General features: G+C 39.1%; 1 protein-coding gene across 1 annotated transcript in view; it reads right to left on the reverse strand.

Annotated features, from left to right (window-relative positions):
- Nucleotides 1-6,726, reverse strand: part of LOC124261732 — a 95,437-nt gene that overhangs the window by 37,390 nt on the left and 51,321 nt on the right. The gene's annotated exons all lie outside the window — the stretch shown is intronic.

Consider the following 6,726-nt stretch of genomic DNA (forward strand, 5'->3'; position numbering starts at 1 on the left):
ATCTATGATAGTAACTGAGGACATGCTCTCTGAACATTCTCGGGAATTGAAAAAGAACTTAAAGATCAAGGGGAAACCAAGCAGAAAGCTGGTCCCCAATTTGTTCAACAAGCAGAAGTATGTCTTACATTATAGAAATCTACAGTTTTATCTAAGTCATGGTATGGTGATCAGTAAAATTCATAGAGCTATTCAGTTCAAGCAGACATCATGGCTCGAACCATTCATTACTTTTAATACTGAGAAACGAAGAGAGTCTACAAATAAAACTGACAAAGCCTTTTTCAAACTGATGAATAATTCCTGTTTTGGCCGCAGCATGATGAATGTTCGAAAGCATGTGAGTGTAGAACTTGTCAATACTGCCAAACTGAGAAAGCTCTGTGCCAAGCCCACTTTTGAAGCATTCAAAATTTTCAACCCTGATTTGGCTGCAGTTCACTTGAAGAAAGCCGCTTTGTTTCTAAATCAACCAGTTTACGCTGGGTTTTCCATATTAGATTTATCCAAGGTACACATGTACAATTTTCACTACAATTTCATTAAACCCAACTATGGTCAAAAAGCTCAGCTGTGCTTCACAGACACAGACTCGCTATGCTATGAAATTGAAACCCCTGATTTGTATGCTGACATGGGAAGACATTCAGATCTGTTTGACACCAGTAATTATGCAAAGGATCACCCTCTCTTCTCACAAAAGAACGAAAATGTGTTAGGAAAATTCAAAGATGAATTACAAGGGAAGAATTTACTTGAGTGTCTTGGTCTTAGGCCCAAAATGTATTCCATGTTTTATAAAGAAACGGAAACAAAAACAGTTAAAGCGGAGAAAGTTGAAATAGTGCATGATATTGAGAAAAAGACAGCCAAAGGCATTACTGAAACTGTGAGAGACAAACATCTTCGTCATGCCCTGTGCAAACAGTGTCTGTTTGACCAGAAACAATTCAGACATGAGGTGGGTCAGATTCAGAGTAAGAACCGTCAGCTGTACACTGCCTTCATCAACAAAATTAGTCTTTCACTGTTTGATGACGACCGACATGTTCTAACAGATTGTACTTCCACTCTTGCCCATGGTCACTGTAGAATCAAATCTCAGTAAACCATTTCATACCCTTTTTCTCAGATGGGAATGTCTGTGTCTATGTGTTACAAGCAGAACATAGCTTGTCAACCAAGCTAACTTTAACTGGAGAATGTTACAACAAGTGTAAGATTGTCATATTTGCTCATGTACAGTTTCATTTTATAGAATATATTTTGTGTTTTAAAAATATTGGCATAATGACTGTGTAAAGGCAAACACGCCTTTGTATCTGTTTTCATGTTATAACCATCTTCCTGGGAATAAATACTTGTATGAATCCATGTCCATTGACCATTTTGATTTATGATGTAAATAGCCTGTGTAAGAAAGTTGGCTTTGAACATCTCATGATGATCATGTTGTGTTATTCATGAAATAAAATGTGTTGATTTAACTCTGCGAGTTGTGTTTTATATCTTTGTGGAACAAATTTTGTCAGTATCAAGTGAAGCTCATTGGTGACAGAACATAATAAATCAACCATATACTGTTATTTACATCCTTTATTACTTATGTACATGACTATACATGGTATCAGGTTATACATACACCTAAATACAGTGTGCATACAAGTAATACAACAGAGACATCATATATTTATATAATACATAGATGCAAATTTGTGTAGAAGAGTTCACAGTTCATCATGATCAGTATCATCATGCTCAGACATGTCAACAAGTTCTAAATCTTCAGCCTGGCTCAAGTCCACATGAGAGAGAATATCTCTCACGATAGGTTTCATCCACTGAGTGATTTTAGCATCCATTTCTTTGGGGTCCATATCAGGGTCCAGGGCTGTGATTTTCTCCAATATAGGCTTGAAGAGGGGTCCATATCCAAAATAGCTGGCATAACGAACGGCTATCACAAGTCTATCAAGAAAGGCAGTTTGCCAGTATTTCCGCAGTTTCTTCTCAATCCATCGTTCGGTCTTTCCTTTATCCTCAAAGTCCTCCTTTTTCTTCCAGATGTCCTCCTTACAAGCTTTCAAAGTTTGTTCCCACATGTATTCTATGCCTTTCACTTCTCTCTCTTGATCAACTTTAGTACCTGTCTCTACTGGACGCAGGATATCATTCTTAGTATCATCAGCTGCATCCACCTTAGCTCGCTTCTGAAGAGGCTCCCCACCATTTTCTGGGCACGAGATCCTCACATGACGGTGAAGGTCATGATTGTTTTCAAATACAATACCACACTTGTCACATGAGGGCATGTTTTTGTCTTCTGAGGCCACAGTATTCTCAACCAGCTTGGAGATGTTATCTCTCTGAGTGTCTGGGGTCAAATGATTAGGTGGTTCAGGTTGCTCCTCTTTTATAGATGTGCTACCTGCCTCCATCTGTCTTGATTCTGGTGGGGGATTTGGTAGGTATTTTATTATCCTTGAGGTCGAGGGTATGTCAGCATTAGTTAGTATATTAGGTTGTAATCTCTCTAATTCAAGAGTGGTAGGTCGTAGATCAACAGTCAGATTGCCATAGAGTTTTTGGACAGCTGCCTCATAGACTGACATAAACCTATCTACATTGTTGGGGTAGATACGTCTGGCAAACAGTTGAACTTGTAATCTATCTATAGGTGAGTTGAATACAGTCACATAGTGAGAATTCAGAGCTATGTCACGTGACTGTTTCCCTCGTGGAAACAGATTTTGTGAAAATAGGAAGATAATGACATTCTTGTGATGAGAGGTTCGAGTAAATAGCTGAGAAATGCGTTTGTCATCCTTAGCTTCAGACATCATGTCATCCAACACCATCATGTTGTTATTTCTGGCATCCAAGTGGGTATCGTCGAGTACATCGTAGGGAATTCCTTTCACAAACTTCACATGGGGCAACTGTTCACTGATCACCTGGTACAGGGGCTGCCATTGGGTGAAGCACCAGACAATGTGATTAGGTGCTGGCTGTATACTTCCATGCGTGAGAAGGTTGTAGACAAACATCGATTTGCCTCTGCCAGTAGGGCCCACGACAACTGCATTAGAGGGGATGGTAAATTTGAAATGTTCTTTATCATTGAATTGATTGTGGTTTCGCTGTTGCTTATACGTTGAGTTATGCGGCAGGGGTGGTAATTGCGGTAAAACCCTTGTTTGCTAAATATGATCTCACTTTCTTGTTATCAAAGTCCCGACCTTTGTCGGATCTGATAATGTGTGGAAGAGTAGCACGAGCAAATATCTTCTTCGTGGCCTTAAGGACTGCGTCTGGTGTTTTATTTTTAAGGGTTTCCGCCCATAGTAATCGTGTGAATACATTGATAGCTATGAATATGTATTTCACACCGTCATTATCCGAAGCTATATTCGAAACATCGGCCAAGTCAATATCCCACGGATCGTTCAAACCAGTTGAGATCACTCTGTTCCGCTTGAACTTGTATCTAAGAGGTCGCTGAAGTGAATAAACATCTTGAGAAGCGAGCCACTTCTTGATGTGATGTTAGCTGATGTCAAATTTCCCTTCTTTTTTCACCACGTGATATAACTTAGTTGAACCTGAGAAGGAGGCTGGATGTTTGGGATTAAAGTAAATGCTGGACAAATACTCTTTCCATCCTTCCACGGGCATGGTTGTAGGAGAAATGATATAAAAATAAATTGCATATGTTTTAATAAGAAACCATGTTTCCTTCAGAAGAGATCGGTTTACACAGGCTATGACTGGCCGACTGTGTGACCTTGTTTCGATCTCACCGTACGCCGCGAGCAGTACTGTTGTGTAAGGTCTGTAACGGTTTGTTTACACAGGTGACTCTACCTCGTCTCGCTGTATGTGTGAGCTAGTTCCTCTCACCGTTGCATTCCACTTAATACATACTTGGTATGAAAAGATGTATGAAGTTGATTTATGTATAGACTTTCCTATGTATTGTACACTGAAATATAACAGTCCATACGTTGATATCTCTTTTAAGATGTTAAGTACTGCCCCCCAACAACTTGAGAGGGAGTTTTCCTGTTTAGATACATACAATCACGTTCGGTCTATGACAATCTCACTCCCATCCGGACTGTATCGTTATTCTAATTTACAAACAAGCCCTGTCTCCGTGCTTGAATATGGTCATTAAACAATATATTATGGATGAATGCTGGATTACAAGTCGGCTCCCTAATCATAGTCACAAGCCAGCTCTCGCTATCTTTAGACTGGGGGAAATCATTTCTAAAAATAGCCTCGTGTATTGCACCACACCTTGTCATGATGTGTTTCTATAACTAGCTCGGCTCCATCGTTCATGTGGGGCAGAACCCCCCACCTTACCATCATCAAACCTTGTCTGAGGTACATTTGCCAACTGCATTTGATCATATGTAGTTACCTTATCTTTGACTATTTGCGACCAAGCACTTTTCTTCATAAACTTAGAATCACAAATGTAGTTACGGATTTCACTAAGCAGATTGTATTTGGAAACAAGCTGTAACATGTTAAAAACAGGTGATTTCATATCAAACTTATTCTTGTATATCAGCGATTCATTACAGTGGTATTGGCCAAGGCGGGCTAAAAGCATTTGTTTAAAGCTGTATCTTGTATTAGCTTTCCACAGACAAGTTTTGTTCTCTCCGTAGAGCACATAGCAGTGTTGATATGACTCAAGCATATACGTATAGTATACACTACTTTCTACAAATGTAAGAGCTGCTGTCTCAGCACTGAAGTCTTTTCTAAAGCCAAATTGGAAGTTGTGGGGAAACGTTATATTTGCAGCTGTCCACTTTTCAATTATGTTAAGGAGCAATCTTTCAAACAGTTTACTGAGAATCGACGTTAATGTTTATCCTCTGTAGTTGGAGAGGACAGCTTTACTTTTACCGTGGCCAGGGGCAGAATGTGGCCAACATTAAAAGCTTGTGGAATATACTCGTATGTGATGATACTGTTGAACAATATGATGATATGTTTGATTAAAGATCTACCTGCATAGTTGACATGTTTGTTAGCGAATCCATCGGACCCTGGGGCTTTGATATTTTTTAATCTTTGGACGATGGCTATAATCTCACTGAGAGTGAACAGTTCATTCAGCGGAGAATACATGTCTCCTTCACATATATTTTTACTTTCCTCAAAACATTCAATATTTGATATTTTCTATTTACATATTTCTTTAGCAAAGTGATTATCAAAGCTACTTTCCATGTTTGGTACAGATAGATCCTTGAAGTATTGACCAAAAGTGTCACAGATATTTTCTGCATTATTGCCTGCATGATTTTTGTATACTACACTGGTTACTAGACCTGTAGCTCGTTTAAACTTTGTGTAAGCTTAAAATATTCATGTAAGTCCATTTCCGCTGCCTGTTGGATTTCTTTCAGTCTATCATCTATGAGACTTTCCTTACATTTATGGTGGAATTCCACCATTCATCTCTGGCGTTGTTGATCATTTACTTGTCATCCCAAGCCAATATATTACCAGGCCCCAGCCAACACGACAGGAAATTCGGTTGCTGAATATTTACTCATTCTGCTGCACGAGACGTTCTGGAATCTCGGAGTGGTGAAGCCTTGGAGAATGTGAAAACTGTCGAACCAAACTTGGTTTGGTTTGGTTTGGTTTGGTTGTTGTTTAACACCGTGCTCAGCAACATTCCAGCCATATGGTGTCGGTCTGTAAATAATCGAGTCTGGGCCAGACAGTCCACTGATCAACAGCATGAGCATCGATCTACACAATTTGGGTACGATGACATGTGTCAACCAAATCAGCGAGTCGCCTTTTACGACATGCATGGGTTGCTGAAGATCGATTCTAACCCGGACTTTCACGAGTCGTCTAACCAAATAAAACACTGAGTAAAATCGCTGGTGAGGAAGCAATATATGATCAGACCATAACTGCCAATATCAGAGAGCATCGGGATAAACAGAAGACAGTAGGCAAACAGAATCAGTGTAATAAAAAGGTGACAGCCAACGTGGTCCATTTTCTGACCAGTCACTAACATCCATAGACACATTTGTTATCAAGTATTGGGCAGAAAGGAAATAGCACAATTCCTCGATACATTAGTTTTCCTCGTCTTGGACATCACAATATAAACTAAACTGTTTTTCACTGAGAAATCATTTATTGTTCTGTAGGGCCGCCAGGAAGTGCATTTAGGCATCTCAGAAGAACTGATTCAAGTTTTTTCAAATACCGCAGTTGATCAAAACAGTTATAGGCGCAGAATCGGCAATGTATGAGTACGTATACATCAGTCTAGTATATATACAGCAAAACAAAACAAAATGATATTACTAAGTGTAGCAAACAGCAAAGTTCAAACAAAATGACAATACTCAGTCAAGCACAGAGCAAACTGTCAACAAAATGACAATGCTACGTCTAGTATACAGCAAAGTGTCAACAAAATGATAGTAAACAGCAAAGTGTCAACAAAATGACAATACCACGTTTAGCAAACAGCAAAGTGTCAACAAAATGACAATACTACGTCTAGTATACAGCAAAGTGTCAACAAAATGACAATACCACGTTTAGCAAACAGCAAAGTGTCACCAAAATGACAATACTACGTCTAGTATACAGCAAAGTGTCAACAAAATGATAGCAAACAGCAAAGTGTCAACAAAATGATAATACTATGTCTAACATACAGCAAAG

Source organism: Haliotis rubra, unplaced genomic scaffold (genome assembly GCF_003918875.1).
Source record: "Haliotis rubra isolate DU_JTF1 unplaced genomic scaffold, ASM391887v1 Scf806, whole genome shotgun sequence".
Taxonomy (NCBI): domain Eukaryota; kingdom Metazoa; phylum Mollusca; class Gastropoda; order Lepetellida; family Haliotidae; genus Haliotis; species Haliotis rubra.